This window comes from Pelodiscus sinensis, chromosome 11, assembly GCF_052426305.1.
Source record: "Pelodiscus sinensis isolate ZL-2025 chromosome 11, ASM5242630v1, whole genome shotgun sequence".
Lineage (NCBI taxonomy): Eukaryota > Metazoa > Chordata > Testudines > Trionychidae > Pelodiscus > Pelodiscus sinensis.
The window spans coordinates 31,091,791-31,110,646 of NC_143062.1; positions in this window are offsets into that span (position 1 = coordinate 31,091,791).

Below are 18,856 nucleotides of genomic sequence, written 5' to 3' on the forward strand. Positions count from 1 at the left end.
AACCAGTGGGCTTCTGCTATGGAGCATTGTGGACAGAATTTAAAGCTGCAGGAGTGAATCTGCTCCAATGTCTGCAGATAAAAGAAGGACATCAGGGAAAAGCACCCAGGGGAGTGTTTATCTACAGTTAAAAACAAAAACAAAACTGCACTGATGTACTGCCTTGATGTTTAAATATGTATGGGGACTTAATGTTGTAAGATACTTAGAGAGGCAAGGTGGACGATGTCATATCTTTCATTGGACCAGCTTCTGTTGGTGAGGGAGACAAACTTTTAAGCTTACACAGAGCTGAAAAAGAGCTCTGTGTAGCATGAAAGCTTGTCTCTCTCACCAATAGAAACTGGTCCAATGAAAGATATTATATCACCCACCTTGTCTCTCTAATATCCTACAACAAAACTGTAGTGGCATTTAAGGCAGACTTCTTTCCTCATCAAAACCTACAGACAGGTTTTTCTCCAGCACATTTTGACAAACTCATGGGCTTCAAGGGACACAGCAGCCTTGAAGCAGCAAGCTCAGAGTCGGTCACAGCTAGCAAACCACTGAAATGTCTGCACATGCCAATATTTCTTGAGCACTATTTGTTGTTTGGTTTTTATTCATACACTAGCCAATTAGCCCATCATAAGATGGGATTTTCAGGTCTCTCCTCCACATCCTATTCCCTTTCTATCTCGATCTTCTCTCCTGAGCCTCCTGTCTCTTGTTCCGTCTCACCCTTTTTCTCCTCCTCCTACTGCCTCCCCTCCCTCTCAGCTTTCCTCTGCCTCCTGCCTCTCTCTTTCTCTTCTCCCCCTCCTGCTTCTCACTCTCTCTCCGCTCTCCTCCACTCTCCTCCACCATCCTCTCTGTCTCCGTTGGGGATGCACGCTCATCCAGGCCCCGCCCCCAGCCATGTACATCACCACCCTGCCCCCCTTTGCCTCCCACCGTGACGCTCGACTGATTTCTGTGCCGCTCAGCTAGGCCGTCGTGTGGGAGCAAGCGGTGCAAACGGCCGTTTGGGCTCCATGGTCCCCATGCAGCACCCCTGTGCTTCATGGGGACCGCAGCGCCCAAACGGCCACTTGTGCCGCTTGCTCCCCTGTGGCGGCCCAGCTGAGCAGCACAGAAATCAGCTGAGCACCACGGCAGGAGGTGAAGGACATGACTCAGGCAACAGCACCGCCCAGAGGGGAACAGCCAGCATTTCAGCATTACAGAGTCAGAGACATTGGGCTACTATGTATATGATTTGTTATGAACATCTGTCCAGATAATGGGTAATAGAAAAATCTTGGTGCTTTCATTTAGGCACACAATCTGGTGTGGCACTTCAGAGATTAGCTTTGTATACATATAAAAAAAATACCGTCATCCTGTTGAGATGATTTCTTTTATGGGAGTCCATCATTTTTGCTATCGCATGAATGCTTGTCTTATTGGATTTGAATTGCCTAGTAGATCACCACGAATTAAACAGATCTGAATTTCTCTCTTGTATTAAAGTGTCCTTTCACAGTCTCCTAGTATTGCCCATTTGTCTAGGAGTGAAAGGATTAAGAAGGTATCTTCAAGCAGTGAGAGGTGCATCTATTTTAAAAGCAGGAATGGGTGAAACAAAATGGACATGATCACTCAAATAATAAGAAAAATAAAAGGGGTTAAGACTTTCAAAAGCTAAGGGATTTAAATTTCAGAAATTGTCAGATATTGTTACTTTCAGTCAGTCTGATTAACTAACCTCACTGAATAGCAAATATTGAAAATCATCATGCAATGAATACATGTGCTTCAGACAAAAGATACAATTACTGTATAGAATACTCACCCACTCATGTTGGGGACTGATGCCAGAACATTGGCCTAAATGCCAAAACCACAGCCCTCTACCACTTAAGATCTCATTTAGCTAGTACAGGCAGTCCCCGGGTTACGTACAAGATAGGGACTGTAGGTTTGTTCTTAAGTTGAATCTGTATGTAAGTCGGAACTGGCATCCAGATTCAGCCGCTGCTGAAACTGATCAGCGGCTGATTCCAGGAAGCCCGGGGCAGGGGCTTTCTGTAGTCAGCCACTGGTCAGTTTCAGCAGCGGCTGACTTGGGGACGCCTGGGGCAGAGCAGCTGGGGTGTTGCTGGGTTGGTCCAGTAGCGCCGCCGCTCCTCGGCGCTACTGCACAAACCCAGCAGCACCCAAGCTGCTCTGCCCCAGGCGTCCTGATTCAGCCGCTGCTGAAACTGACCAGCAGCGGCTGAATCAGGACGCCTGGGGCAGAGCAGCTGGGGTGCTGCCGGGTTGGTCCAGTAGCGCCCACAGCGGCGCTACAGGACCAACCGGCAGCGCCCCATCTGCTGTACCACAGGCGTCCGGAGCAAAGCCGCGGAGCACGGGGGCAGCGGGACAGCCCAGACACACCGTGGCTGTCCTGCTGCCCTCGTGCTCCGCGGCTTTGCTCTGCTTTGCTCCCCATCCCCCTGGTCTATGCGTCTGGGCTGTCCGCTGACTGCGTGCTCCGCCGCTTTGCTTCCTCTCCCTGGTCTGCTGGAGACCAGGGAGACGGCCCCGTTTGTAACTGCGGATCCGACATAAGTCGGATCCGCGTAACTCGGGGACTGCCTGTAGTAGTAATAGAACTTTGATCTGCTCTCTTTGGTAGACACTAGAGGGCAACATTGCTCACTCAGGCTACATGTACATTGGCGCGATCTTGCGCCAAAGTGACTGCTTTTGCGCAAAAACATGCTGCCTGTCTACACTGGCAGGGAGTTCTTGTGCAAGAACACTGACATTCTAATATGTGAAATCAGTGCTTCTTGCACAAGAACTATGATGCTGCTGCTCAGGAATAAGCCCTCTTACGCAACTGTTCTTGCGCAAGAGGCCAGTGTAGACAGGCAACATGAATTTCTTGCACAAGAAAGCCCAATGGCTAACATGGCCATTGGAGCTTTCTTGCACAAGAGAGCATCTACACTGGCATGGATGCTCTTGGGCAAAAGCACATCTCTGGCACATGCCAGTGTAGACGCTCTCTTGCGCAAATACTTTAACGCAAGAACTCTTGCTTTAAAGAGTATTTGCACAAGATCATGCCAATGTAGATGTAGCCTCAGAGTATAACAATAGTTTTGTTTCATCATTTTTTAATGTGACCTTTTTTTCTGTAGGCTATTAAGAACACGTCATCACATTTAAAGGGACATGACCACAATTTAAATTTTGGATACAATTTTTAAAAAAGTGTTTTATACAAACTGGTTTAGTATCTAGCAATTTGGCTATCTCTGAAAAACTAAGTACTATCTAATGTCGCATGCCAAAATCTAATATAACATTTCTGTTTAAACATCCTCTCGGATCATTTGCAACTCAGAAGAGTCTGAGAATTGTGTTAGGGCTGCTGGAAAACCAGAAAGTGAAACGGATTATGATTGGGAAATGAAATTGATGCACTTAGTTTGACTGTGCACATTATATAAAGTGTAAGGGGGGAGGGACACAGGACGAAAATAATATTTAAAAAATTATTTCATCTTTCTGTTATTGCTGTCACAGATAAGGCTTTTCCTATTGCACTTATAGGTCAAGAATTTTCCCTGATTTATACCCCACAACACTGTAATTTCTGTTTTCACCATGTGCCTTTAATTTGTTCACTTAAAGGTCACTGAAAAAAAAAAAAGCAAATGACTAGACCTGGGTGTGAATACATTTCTAAAGTGCCAATGTGGGTGGTGGGGACAGAGAGAGGGTTATGTGCTTCCCAGAAAGAGCCCCATCCTTACCAGTGCTGAGTACCCCCTGAAAGGTACCAAACTGCCACGGGGCGTTAAGAATACACAGCTCCTCACAGGGTGGGGACCCAATTTAGAATGTCTGGGAGACACCTCTGTGTTTCAGCAAATGAAGGGGAGTGCAAGGCTGATGAGTCTCTCCTACTGGCTGCTTTTTCTGTTGATTTTTGTTCTTGACTTTATTGGATTATTTCCCTGTCATGTTTTGTTAGTGTCAGCAGGGAAGACAATCAGTGCCACAAACTATCCATCAGACTTACAAGTTGCCCTCCAAGCCATAATTCCTAATTATTATCCAGCTGCTAGATGTATCCTGTGTGGATTGACAGTGCAGATGGACATGAGAGTGAGATGTACTAAGCCATTGTCTGAAATGTGCTGTGACCTTTATTCCTTTGTTAATTTTTTTTGTTCTTTTCTAGAAATAAAGCTACGTCTGGAACAAAACATGGGTCTTTAAAAATAGAACAAAGGGTGCAAATAAAAAGCCTTGGCCATGAGAAGTGTGTTTGCTAAGAGAGCTCATGTGAAGAGCGCACATTGCAATCATGGATCATACGAGGGCTGACCTTTTAAGGATAATGTTCTATCAGCATAGTATGCTATGCAGCTAGGACGTTGGGGCTGCATTACCATTGTTGTTACTTATGTTGTATATAATAATGTGTTATGCCAATATAGCACCTCACATCCAAGGATCTCAAAGCAATTTAGAAATTATCCCCATTTTCCAGAGAGAAAATTAAATAAGCAGAGATTAAAATGCTCTGCATAAAAATCGCTCAGGGTATGTCCACACTGCACAGTAAACCTGGGCTCAATTGCTGGACTAAGGTGTCAGACATGTGAATATGGCCATACTGCACCCCGCAAACCTTCTGGTGTGGATCAGCAGCTTGATCTGCATCCACATTGCAAAATAATAAGGCTTGGACCTGAGTTACAGCAGGACTCAAGCGAATATCCACTCCCCAGCAGGGTCCTAGAACATTGGTCCTGGGCATTTGAACACCTGAGTCAAACTGATGTGTGTGGACAGAAGCGGGGGGGGGGGTTTGCTCAAGCCTGATTCAGTGCCTGGACATTACATGCTATAGACACACCTATCAAAACACAGCAAGATTTGAAGCGTGATTCCAAGCCATTTGCTCAAATTACATGGCAATGCTGAGTCTCTGGTTCACAGGAGAAGAGAGTTGAGTTTCAACAGCTTTGGTATTTCAGATAAGCAGCAAAAGTTATGTCCTCACTCCATCCCAAACAGTGTCTCTTGGCCCCTCTTCTGTTCCTCAGTCTCTAGAAGAGGGTCTCGCCTGCCTTTCCCATTCAGGATACACCTTGATGGCTCCTTTTGTACCATCGCTCACCCCCACAAGGTGACAGGTTTGCTTGTAAAAACATTTACATTTGGAAAAGCAGATAAAGCAAATGTGAACATTTCCTCTGTCACTTTCCTCTGTCTCTTAATTTTGACCTCAGCAGTAGATGACAATAATAGTGCAGACATCTGGATTTTTTCCCCCACCCCTACTCATAAGGTTGCCAAATGGAACCTTGAGAAGTACTGGCCCTTCTGTTTCAGTGCATTCCCAGATGGAGGAGGTACTGACCATAAACAGACATGCTGTGGTGAGTGATCTTTCGTTTTATATGTGCTAAGTGTTTTAGTCTCCCCTGATACTGTGTTGTAGTTTTATGATTCAGAACAATTGTTATGTGAAATTTGCCCTTTGAATTGTTACTCCAACCCTACAGATCGCTCAGGATTTTCCAAGGGTCAATGAATAGTTTCCAGAAGTCAGATATGTAAATGTGACCTAACAGTATAGAGTGAGCTGAGCTTTCTTTTTTTTTTTTTTTTTTTTTCCTCCCACCAGAGCCAAGGCCAGGAGGCAGACTTGAGTGGAACAGCATTTGATTCTGTTCTGTTGATGTACCAAATGAGCCAGCATTGCTTTTAAGGAGTGAATGAGGCATAATGGTTTGAACAAATGCTATGTGGGTCTCCTATAGATGGTAGTGGGTACCAGTGGGAAAGATTATACCTGTAACTGACTATAGTTTCTGAAAACTGGACATGAGTGCCCAGGTGAAGCACTGCTGAGGAGAAGACACCTCAGATGGCTTTAGGCATAGGTAAGTAAGGATTCTGGGAACCAAGTGAACACCCTTGGGAGGGAAAAGGTACTGGAAGGGGACCTACATTGCTGAACTGGACAAGCTGGTGCTGGGGAGAAGCAGCTGGGAGCAAGAGGCTCAGGTCCCCTCTTCAGCTATCTCAGCTCCTGGGCCCTTTCAGGGAGTAGAAGTTTGAGCCCTTTCCTTGTTTTTAGAATGGACTGGAGTTATTCCTACTGGCTACGTCTAGACTGGCATGATTTTCTGCAAATGCTTTTAATGGAAAAATTTTCCGTTAAAAGCATTTGTGGAAAAGAGCGTCTAGATTGGTACAGACGCTTTTCCTCAAAAGCACTTTTTGCTGAAAAGCATCCGTGCCAATCTAGACGCGGTTTTGCGCAAGAAAGCCCCAGTCGCCATTTTCGCGATCGGGACTTTTTTGCGCAAAACAATAACACGTTATCTACACTGGCCCTCTTGCGCAAAAGCATTTGCGCAAGAGGGCTTTTGCCCAAACGGGAGCAGCATAGTATTTCCGCAAGAACACTGACAATCTTACATGAGATCGTCAGTGTTCTTGCGGAAATTCAAGCAGCCAGTGTAGACAGCTGACAAGTTTTTCCGCAAAAGCATGTGCTTTTGCGGAAAAACTTGCCAGTCTAGACGCAGCCACTGAGTATCCATTCAATAAGACAGCAAGTTACCAAGATTGTGAGAACAGTAATAATATTTTTCTGCCACTCTGAGCTTTTTTGTTCTTCACCTTTCAAGAAAGCAGGCAAATGTGAGATGCAATAGCTTTGTAACAAAGTGCCCTCTGGAGCATGTGATAAATTAATATGGTCCGGAAAATTGCCATTATTAAAACATTTTATTGCCGTAGCTGTCTGTTTCTTGCCTACATTATCTAAGAGATGCTGCGTGATTTTATACAACTGATGCCTGTATAAATCCTTTGGGGGCAGGACAGGACAGAAAGGAATCCAGATGAATAGTTAAGATCAAAAGGAAATAATTATCTTTTGTTTAGCATCTATGCACCGATGATATTTTTGAGTCACTCACCATGGTATCTAGATAATGCAATCACAATAAACAAAAGAAAAATTCTGCTCTACCATGCTCTTGGACAACATAAAATATTGGATTGCTGCTACTAAACTCTGCCTGAAGATTTAATTTTTGGGCAGGAAGATATTAGGCCTGATTCATGTCTCACTTGCAGTGATGTAAAACCACTTTAACTCAGTAGTGTTATACAGAGGTAAAACTGGTATGAGAAGAAACTCCAGCACCCCAAGCCCTTTAGAAACAATAGCCCAATTTTTTATCAAGGAACTACACTCACAGAGATTGAAATTAATGCCTTCCCCTCAAAGCCCAGGGAATCAGACTTCAGGCAAGGAACTAGACAGACAGATGGAATGAAATTCCCCCAATACAGCACAACCCCTCTGCAAGCTCATGGGGTGGAATAGGAGGTTTTGGCCACTGGCTCTATAGAGAGACAGATCCTCTCATTCCTCTCAGTTTGTGGCAACCTCTGGTTCCTGTTTATCCAGAGTCCTGCTCTGGTGTACAGTGTATGTGGGTAATTCCTCAATATACACCCAGCTTCAGTAGGACCAACAGCTGTCTGGATTGTTATCTCCAGGCTTCACGCTCCAGCAACGGAGCCACAGCTGGGGCTGAGGCTGTGAATCCAGAAGTAAAAATGAAGCCCCCTCACCCACACCTCCTGGCTTAGCCTTTAAGCTGAAGCCATGCAATTTCCATAGAGTCATCTCACCCTGGTGATTTTAAGTGGATTTTGTTGTACAGTTCTGTAGTAATTTCTGAATCCCAATGACTGAAACAGAGCTTTCCGTCTGCTGCCCTGAGAAAGGGATGTTGTGAGCCATGAAGAAGACATGCTGCACTGCATCTCCCTATCAGAGATGTTTGCAATCAGTGCAACTCAACGATGCGCTCTGGTAAAGGAACCCAATGCCAGCTGGGAAACTAACTTATCTCAGCAGCTCAAACCCATGTGGAATATCTCCCGGCCATATGTTCTATAGACAGCCCGGATTTTTTTTCTCCTGAAAATCTTTGGTGTGTAACAAATTTAAGCCTCGGTTTAGAACAATAGCATAAAAATGTATTTATTTAGTGAGTGGCATGCACTCACCCGTAAGTGCAAATCTCAGGGCAGGCTGTTAAGAAGCAGGGCAGAGACTCCCACACTGGTTGTATGTTCTATAATTAGATTTCCACCAGCCCAACAACAAATGTGAACTCTTGATGCACCATCTCAGTTTTATCACAGCCGGTCCTTTTGGACATGTTGGTCTACCTTGCCCCCAAAGCAAGCTGGACTTTTTAGAGTTGGTTGTGATATACTGATGATCTAAAAGATTCAGGTTGCTCCCTGTCTCAAGGGACCAGTCACATACTCTGAGTCAATTTGTACCTTAGATCTCTCACCAAAGATGACGCTTATAGCCAATCCTATAATAAACTAACTCATAGACTCAAAGGTCAGAAGGGACCATTATGATCATCTAGTCTGACCCCCTGCACAGTGCAGGCCACAGAATCTCACCCACCCCTCCTAGAATAATCCTCTCACCTATATCTCAGATATTGAAGCCTTCAAATACTTCGAAGACCCCAAGATGCAGAGAATCCTCTAGCTGTGATCTGTACCCCATGCTACAGAGGAAGGCGAAAAACCTCCAGGGCCTCTGCCAATCTACCCTGGAGGAAAATTCCTTCCTGACCCCAAATATGGCGATCAGCTAAACCCTGAGCATGTGGGCAAGACTCATCAGCCAGACACCCAGAAAGTTCTCTATAGTAACTGAAGATTTATTAATTAGGAAAAATAAATGAGTGGGTTCTTACAAAGTTAAAGCAAGCAAACATTTATACACAAATGATTTACAGCCTAGGGTTTTAGAAGGTGACAGATCTAGTAATCTATCAGCCTTGAATGGCTTTTAGTGCTAAGACAGGTTGACCCTGGAGAATCTCTGATTCGGTTTTGCAGCTTGGGCCTTGTGACAATCCAAACAGTAGAGATGATTTTTTTTTCTTTTGAAATGGCTTTATTTCCTTTGCCCAGCATTCAAGATAATGTGACAAACCCTACTGCAGGGGTGGCCAACCTGTTCCAGATGAAGAGCCACAATAGCAGTGGAGACAGCGTGAAGAGCTGGGGCAAAGCTGTTGAACAGAAAAAAAAAAATGCAGCACCATTCTGGGGGAAAAATAGGTGTTGTACATCAGTCCCAGGGCACAGCTTTTTTCGGGGGGGGGGAGGGGTTAACTTTTCCCCAGGTCTTCGCGGCCCTGCCCTTTTTTTGGGATGGGGGCAGGGCTCAACAATTTTGCCCCAGCTCTTCACACTATCTCCACTGCTATTGTGACTCACAAAAAAAGCACTGGGAAGAGGTAAGAGATGCAAGCTCTGGGAGGGAATTTGAGTGCAGGAGGAAGTAGAGAAGAGGATGCTGACTCAGGGAGGGGGCTCCAGGATGGAGAGTGTTGGGGTCAGGTGGAGGGTTGGGGTGCTGAGCAAGCCGCAGACTTGTGGCTGTTAAGATGCAGGAGTTGGGACTGGGATGTATGAGGGGCTCAGGGCAGGGAGGCTGGGAGTATGATGGGCTCAGGACATAGATTTGCAGTGTGTGGATGGTGCAGGAATATTGTGGCAGAAGACTGGGGATGTGGGGGTGCAGGAGTTTGGGAATGAGAGAGGCTCAGGACAGGAGGTTCCAGTGTACGATAGGCTCAGGTTTGGGGTTGGGGGTGGTGGTGCAGGAGTGTTATGATGCTGCAGCCAAAGGGGGGGCTTGGCCCCAATTTGGGGCTTGTCGGCCAGGCTTCATTTTTAAATAAAATATGTCAAACACAAAATGTTTCAGCGTTGTCTTTATGAGAGGGGCAGGGAACCTGTTTTGAGTCAAGGGTCACTGCCCCACAGAAAAGTCAGTCAGGGCCACACAAGTGAGATGCCAAAAAACAAGAGCTCCAAAAATCCCCCAACCCTCACTAATGTGCTCCCAGCTGTGCTGGTGGGGCAGGGTGGTGGGGCAGAGTGCTCGTGGGGGGCATCTGGCCAGGAGGAGGGGACAGACAGCTGGGGCCAGTACCTGGGGATCCCGGGTCTCAGGAAGCACGCTGGCTGTTCTTCCCCTCCTCTCCCCCAGGTCCCTCTTCTCCGCCTTAGCCGAATCCTTCTCCCCTTCCCCAGAGCCAGGCACACACACACCCCCTCCCCCTCTATCCCAATCCCCCTCCCCTTCCACAGAGCCAGGCACCTCCCCTCCCTGCTCTAACCCAATCCCTCTCCCCCACTAATCTTATGCTCAGGTCCCGGAGCCACCGCTGGCACTGCCGCCGCCGCACCTGGAGCCATTGCTGTTGCCTGTGCTCAGCAGCCAGCTGCTAGCACGCACAGGCTGGGATGCTGTGTGTGACCTGGCCTGCACATGCAGTATAAGAAGCAGTGCGCTGGGGATTGTGAGTGGCACGGAGCGGGCCATGAGCACGCATGCAGCTCGCAGCAGCCCAGCCATGACCTGAGCGGTTCTGGGTTCCATCTCAGTTCTGTCAGGAGCGGCAATTTTTTTCTTCGTGAGTGGGTTGACCACCCTTGCCCTATTGCACCACCCTCTTCGTTACAGAGAAGAGGCAATTAACAAAGTCTTTGTTTTGTGATGTCCCACAATGGCCCAGCTAGTTTTGATAGGCCTTCTTGATGGTTACAAGGCAATCACTTCTGACTGGGTTGACAGTTTCAGAGCTAACATTTTTAGAGGCTTAAAGACAAAACATGTCAATGATATTATAGGTGAGTGAGATTAGTTCATGCAGCAACTTACAAGCATTTCATAAAGTCTAAACACATTTTTATAAATTCAATGCCCATCTTAGATACTTACAAACAGTGAAATAGCCCATTTTCCAGTAACGAGTTTGTCAGTGCGCAGCTGAGGCCTGAAGCCCTGGCACTAATGCACAGATGATCTGCCACAATCACAGACAACAGATATGTTCTCCAAGTATTGTGGATATTTGCAGGAGTGAGGTCTGCTAATTAAAGCACACCGCCAGAGACCAAGAGAGCTCAGCCCAGATTTTTAGAGTTATACAGAGACATAATTAGCTATGTAATTGCAGGTTTAAATAATGCACTAAAAAACCATAGCCCTGCATTCACACCATGTGAACTTGGGCAAGTCACTTAACCACCTTCAGCTTCCCAATCTATAGAACAGGATCGTAAGAACCCATTTCACAGGATGTTGCAAGATTTACCACTTAATGCCTTTGAAGCCTTTCAATATCCTCAGCTGAAAGGCAGAGAAACAAGAGCTATGTGCTACACCAGGGGTGGGCAATAAATGGCCTATGGGCCACACCCTGTTTCCTAGGATTAGCCCCCATCAGGCCACAAGACACTTCAATTACTTGCACATTTGCAAGTATGGCCACTCACAGCTCCCATTGGCTGCAATTCACTATTCCCTGTCACTGGGAGCTGTGGGAAGCAGCGTGGGCCAGGATACTGCTTCCTACAGCTCTCATTGATCATGAACAGTGAAACGTGGCCAACAGGAGCGACAAGCAGCTCTACCTGTGGATGTGCAGGTAAATGAAGCACTTGACAGGGCTACCAGATGCTAACCCTGCCATGGCACATCTGGCCAGTGGGCCACTAATTGCCAACCCCTGCTGTCCACCCACTCTCCTGATTAAAAGGCAATAAAGAACTGGCTTTCCAATCACTTTTAAATAGAAAGTGGAAGATTATAAAGACTGAAGAAAAAAATCTGACCAACTCAGACAGTGAATTGCACTCTTTTCCGTATTCCTTCCTGGGTAGGAACAGCTCTTCTAGTCCACCATATAGATGCCCAAATGAATCCAGGTTTGCATTCCTTTTGCCCATAGCTGTGCATGATGCTATAGGCCATCTCCCCATGCCATACAGACACCCCATTGCAATATGGAGTTCCCTGTCACAGCTGTGACTAAAGCTGCCACCACTGCATTATAATAGCAACTTTGGGAGGCCATGAATAATAATTTGAAGAAGTGAAAAAACCATGGTCAGACTAATGGAGTTCCTACAGTGAAAGATACAGCACAGCTAGAGCACTGCTGCTAAAGGGACCCCGGTGAACATGCTCTATTAAGAATTATGGCTTCCCATACCGTGGCACTAGAATTGCCTGATTCTTGCTGTGCAGTGTAAAGTAGTACCTTGCAGATGACTGACCAAAGCTATTTATTCATACATGTATGAAAAAGCAAAGAAAGTGGTGGTTCAAGGGCAATAACACCCAATTACTGGATGTTCCCAGAGAGGTTCAGGTCACTAATCCAATAGAAGAGGTTTGGTGCACAAGGAAATCTCATCTGTGTATGTAAAACCATGTAACGAATTTAAAAAAACCTCAGGCAGATTTACTGGATGCAATAAGGCAGGATGGAGAAGGTGGTGGCATGGGGGAGATATGTAGAAGAAATAACAGGCTAAACCCCCAATAGATTTACTGGCCATGATAAAGCTAAAAAAAACCCCAATTAATAGTGGACAGTTAAAGAAGATTCATTCATCACAGTCACATGGCTCTTAGCCACTCTGGAGGAAACTGTTAGAATTTATAGATTGTGATGTTATCCTAAAGGCCACCACTGCACCTGACACCAAGTGTGCCTGAGTAGAGAGGCCAAAGCTCAGACACAGACTCAATTATCATTTCACCCCAATAAGTTGTCCCTCCAAGTCTGGGCGTTGTGGGAGACAGTGCTGAGGTGCTGTGGGGATGTTTTTTATTGCTGCTGCTTAGGCTATGACTGCAGGACTTCAGTCTCCAGGGTCGTCAACTGACACCTGCTTAACTAGGCACTTGCTTAACTTGAAAAGTGTGTTTCTGCCCCATTGAAATCATTGGGCTTAAATGTCTTTTGAACAGGGCTAGAGTTAAGCACATTATTTAATTATTGTTATTTGTAATATGGTAATTCCTAGGTGTGTGCGCTAGTTATGGACTGGGACTCCCCCCCCCTCCTTTGAGCCAGGCGCAATACAAGCACAGAGCAGTCTACTGTAGCTGCTTTCTTGGAAGAGCACCTACATCATTCCTGACAGTTTATTGGTGGGGGAAAAAAAATCAACCAGACGACAAAATTGGTGACATAGAATTCTATTTTTTCATGTCAAACAAACTAAGAATTCTGAATGGAAGGCAGTAAGACCTCCAAATCACAGCCATACCACGTCCCTCTAATAATTCCCAATAAATAACCACTTAACCCTAACTCCAGTGAGCTGTTTGTTAATATTTAAACACACCAATAACTGATTTTAATAACCACTTTGTTGTGCACAGAGCAGGAGCATAACTTTTTTCCACACTGAGAACCTGTACGTGACAGTGACAATATACTAAAGTGAAGCTGACAAGTGCTGGAACAAGGAGTGCAGGGGGATGGAAAGTGTGCTGCAGCACCCCCTGGCTAACGGTGGTTTCCATTATATACAGGGTTAATAATTAGATTCAATGGCTCTTAGCACCCTCACTATAAAAACTGTTCCAGCGCCCCTGCTGTCTTCACTGCTTTTCCTTGCTGCACCGAGAGAAGTATTACGAAGCAAACAGGCATAAACAGCACAAAGTAAATTGTCAGTTTAAGTCATATAAAAATGATTTTACTTATGTAGCCAACTGCAAGAATTTTAAAAATCCAGTGTCCCTTTAAAAAAAAAAAGGCAAAAAGCACATACATTTGGAGTCACTTGTCTAACACTTCAAAATAATGGTGACACTAATTAATCCTGAATTACAGTGGAAATCCAATAGCAGGATTCCTGGCACCTAGATTATAATGACAGGACTTCATAAGGCATAATGAATATACTATAGGAACGAATAATGATTAGTTCATTATATTAAAATATTACCTATTTTTCTCTATTAAGGAAACATTAGTTTCATTTGCTCTCCCAACAAAGCACACGCTATAAGAGTGCTTGTTTGCCTTTATACAAAGTTGTTTAGTAGATCAGTGGTAACTGTCTCCTTGGGTATTCTGATAAAAGTGCTATTGTCGTTGTGTTAGAACAAAGGAATACAGTATATTAATCTCACAATGAACAAACAACTAGTTCCTGAGGCTTTTGGGTTGTTTTTGTGTGCATTTAACTTTACTGCTGCATTTTTCAACTTATCTTCATATTTTTTCTATTTAATTTATGTAATTAGTGCCAGGTTGACAGTGATGTCTTTTACTCATCCACAGAACAGGGGAAGCAGAGAGAGGCAGGAAAGCCTCCCCTACTCTGATGCATTCATGTGTCTCAGCATCCCCCTAGAAGTATCAGCTTTGTGGGTTAGAAAGTAGTTTGGTTTCTCCAGGTCCAGTTATTCTTCAGGATGTCTCTCCACACTCGGAACAGGGCTTGGAGCCCATGTGACATTACCATGTAATGGCCAAGGCACGAGTTATGACTCAGTGACTGGTTTCCTGGCATAGATTTAAAGTGGAGACCTAAAGGTGAAAGGATCATTTAACCGCATCTATATACTGTTGTAAGTGTATCAATGTACAAATCCAACACTATCTGCTCTTAGAGGGGTGCAGGCAACCCAAAGGAACCTAAATTATTTGAGAGGGGGTCTTTAGGCTAATATATGACAGGTGTCCTCAGGAATCTATACTGACATATTTAAGGAGTTTTCAGACTCAGCAGCCTAAGTACGCCACAATTTAAAAAAATTAATCAACTGAACAGCCCGCTACTGCTATAGCGGAGAACGGTCACTGTATAGAGCTATCTTTGTTTGACAAAACAGTGTTCCACTAACTAAGCCTGGTGACGCTTTGAAGGCACGGATGTAATAGGAGATCAACTGAGATGCTTGTCTGATGCCCGAGCTGATCCTCACCCCATTTTGTTCTGGCCAGCCCAAACTTGGACCGACAGGTTTAGTTGCTACAAGGTGCATGAGACTCAAACTCTTCTGTGGTCCAGCCACCAGAGGGGGACAAAGACACCCTCCTAGTGGGAGCTAAATGGTCACCAAAAAGATGGGTCTGAACTGAAGTTGAGGATCTAAACACCCCAGTTTTTGGGGGAATCCAAGGAGCTCAGGCTTACCTGTAGCTGTCACAGAAAGCAGAAGTCTGCTATAAACAGGGTGTCTCTTGCTTCCCAGTCCAGCTCAGAGGAAACTCCCATAAAAATTACCCCAGTGCCTACAACTTCATAAATGAACATGTTCAGAGCTAGTGCAGGGGATGTATGAAAATGGCATCCTCAGACAGAGAGCCTCTTCCCCTCAGTGACTAGAAGTAGCAGCCAGAAGTAGCAGCTGTGAAAATGTGTTTCTCTTTTAAATAGCAAGATGGATGAGCAGGAATATCCTTGCGAGGGGTTGAGTACAGGAGCCTCATTATGTGAGGCCAGATGAGTCCAAGGGGTAAGGAGACAGACACTTCCTCAGGTGATTCTTGTTGCTTCTCTGAAAATCCATTAAATGAATGGTTGCTTGGTGGGACTGGTGTTCTTGATCTGGGCAGGAGCACAGCATCCTCCAGTTATAGACTTCTGCAGGGAAGGTTTCACTGTCTGGGTAACTGGGTTATTAATGAGTTCTGTCCCTCACAGACAGCTTACTGTACCCACCAAGAATGCTAATTTTCATGTGCACAATGCTTACCAATGCAGCAGGCAGAAAAAGTCCCCACTTTCTTCTTAGGGCCTGTATCAGGATCAATGACAATCTTAAGCAAAATTACTGGAAACCTCCATCTTTTCTCACCCTTTCAGCTTCTTATAACCATAGCTGGAATGTCAACAATTCAGAGGACAGTCATAGTCCTGAAGCAAAAACCCAAGAACTGAACATGGTGGCTCAAGTATATTTCTGTCAGATAGTCCAGTGAGGGACATTATTGCTCTGCAGAAAAACTACCATCAGTGATTTTTTTTACTTCAATATCTGTCATTTACAAAGCACCAATAACCTTAATATTCAAGTGCTGAAAATTTAAATATATACAAAAGATAAGCATTCTGCAGAGGAAATGCTACTAACTTTACCAAATACATGCTGCAAACACATGGACTAATATTAAGAATTAAAGCGTGTTATGGTCAGAACAGTGATGGTGTAAAAATGGCACCTTCCTACTCAATTTACATACATCTTTCCCTAGTTCTCTTAAAGTCACATCTGCTTAGTGGGAGAAAAGCAGTTTATTCTCTTCTCCTGGAGCCAATACAGATTTGTGAGAGCAAGTCAGATTCCATTCTGCCTTGTCAAGAACACCATTTAAATACCAGACTGAGGAATATTACTTACTAACAGTATGAGAAACAGAAAGAACCCAGCTTGGTTATCTGATCACTGGTGGAGAAGGCTATGGTAGCAACTACAAAAAAAATAGTGCTTTGACTTCCAAAATGAGCAAAATTGATTTGAAGTCACTGCCGAATTCTGTTGTGCTGATAGGCACTGAAAGTTATTAGCAATCTCACTACATCCCTGCAATACTGAATGGGCAAGTCCTTTCCCTCGCACTTGCCATCTCCAAATCCCAGCTAGAAATGGTAAAACAATTCTAATGTTGCTCAAACCTCAAATTTCAAATAGAAAAAAAAGTGTGAGGGCCAATTCCCGAAAAAGTTTTTAATTAGTTAACCAATCCCAATTATGCAATCACTCTTCTGAATTCAAAGTGCAATGTTGGTTGGAGAAAAGTGACTCTCTCAGGTCTGATCTCCAGAGATTTTTAGCCTACTTTTGCAAAAGCAGGAGACAGGATAAACATCCAACTTTTTAGGTGGTCAGTTGACCTGAATTTTTAAGCTGTTTGATGGTCTCAGGTAAAGGTCTCAAGGTTATTTTATTGTAACTTTTAGATTGTCCTTTGGCTTTGCATTTATTCTCATCTCCACATACATCAAGCTAGAAGTCAGTAAAATAATTATAACTCAGTTATAGCCAGTTGCAATGTAAAGGATTAGACCATTGCTGGGCAACTTAGAATCATAGAACAGTAGAACTGGAAGGGACCTCGAGAGGTCATCGAGTCTAGTCCCCTGCCCTCATGGCAGGACCAAACACCATCTAACCTGCTCTTAAGTATCTACAGAGACGGCAATTCCACAACCTCCCTAGGCATTTATTCTAGTGTTTAACCACCCTGACAGTTAGGAAGTTTTTCCTAATGTCCAACCAAAACCTCTCTTGTTGCAGTTTAAGCCCTTGTCCTATGCCTCGTGAAACCAGGTTTACCTGCGCTGGTCGACAAAGGCTTCCTTGTCGACCGCAACGCGTCCAGACTGCCCCGATCTGCCGACAAACAGCTGATCATCAGCTGGTCGGCAGAGCGCGGCAGCCATTTAAATTTAAACGAAGCCGCGATTTAAATTACAGCTTCATTTCCCTCTGCCGATCAGCCTAATCTTCACGGCTCTGTCGACGGAGCCATGTAGTTTAGACACACCTCAGGAGTCCACTGATTCACACTCCAGCTCTGCTCCTCCCCTTCCCTGGAATGCTGCAAGTCAGCTGTTAACAGCTGTTCAAGCTCCAGGAGGGTAAGCGAAGAGCAGGGATGAAGCACCAATCAGGCAATTTGTGTTGCTCTGAAAGTGCTGGAGGGAGGGGGGTGTGAGAAGAGGAGAGTAGAAAGTGCAGGGCTCCAGTGCCCAAGTGTAGGAGAGGGGGTGCACATGGGTGAGGGAGGCAGTCAGGGGGTATACATGCAGCAGGTGAAGCCCCAGTGGGCTGTGGACTGAAGATTACCTACCACTTATCATACAGCCCACTCACTAGTTTTGATTGAGATTGCTGGTTTAATCAAAGCTCAGATGAGTAGGGAGTATGGCATCTCAATGCCATGTCATTATAGTGAGGTGTCCCGCAAAACCACAGCATGGTCCAATTCTAGCCTTTCTATCAATAATCTGTGGTCTACATTCATTGTGAAATTCCCACTGCTTTGTGCTCTTCTGATACTATAAAGCAACTGTAAAATCAACTTAATTGGCAAATTAAGCTGAGTTTACAGGTGCTCTGCATCACTGGAAAGGCACAAAACAACCAGAGCCTTCTGATTAATCTAGTCCTATATCTCTAATATGACCCCTTTATAGGACTCTGTTTATCAGCATTTATATGTCTCTGCCACCAGCTTTCTTGGTCTAGTGCAACCACATTCACTCAGGCCTCTCCTAGAGCAGTCTGTACACAAGAGAACGTGGGGGAAGGGGTAGCGTTTTCCATGTGGGCCACTGACCACTAGGCACGTGAAGGTCTCTCCATTAATGGAGATTCATAGAGTTTGGGGGCTAACCTTGAAACAAAGTCAGCAAGGTAAAATTTCCTCCCCATATCCCCAGGGTTGGCAATAATTTATGGCCGGGGGGGAGGAGGGGAAGAGAAGAGAGAAGAAGGGGCATGCCAAGATTTTGGTAAGTGGTCAAGGGCCTCAGTTTTCTATGGAGGGAGAGTGGGGTCTGGAAGTTAGGTGCAAAAGGGTACTTGGGTCTGAGAAGTGGGGTGCAGGAAAGGGTGTGGAGTCTGAGAGGGAGTTTGAGTGAAGGAGGGAATTATGATCTGGGGCAGAGGATTGGGGTGCAGGGTTTGGGGAGGGGGTATAGGTGCCTGGGGACAGGGTGTAAGAGGGGTGCAGGCTTTAGGAGAGCATTGTAACCTAGGGGAGGGCAGAGGGCTTGGGTGGTGACCTGGGGAAGGAGCTGGGGTGCAAGAGGGGGTGAGGTGCCAGAGGCAATCCCTGGCCAGGAAACATTTACCTAAACCACTCCCAGCCAGCAGCTCTGAGGGACCCCAAGGGAGGCTCCCTGCCTGCCAGCAACCCCAGATCACTGTACCCCAGGGTTGGGAGGCTTCACATGCTTCTCACCCCGCCTCACCCAGTATATCCTCTCA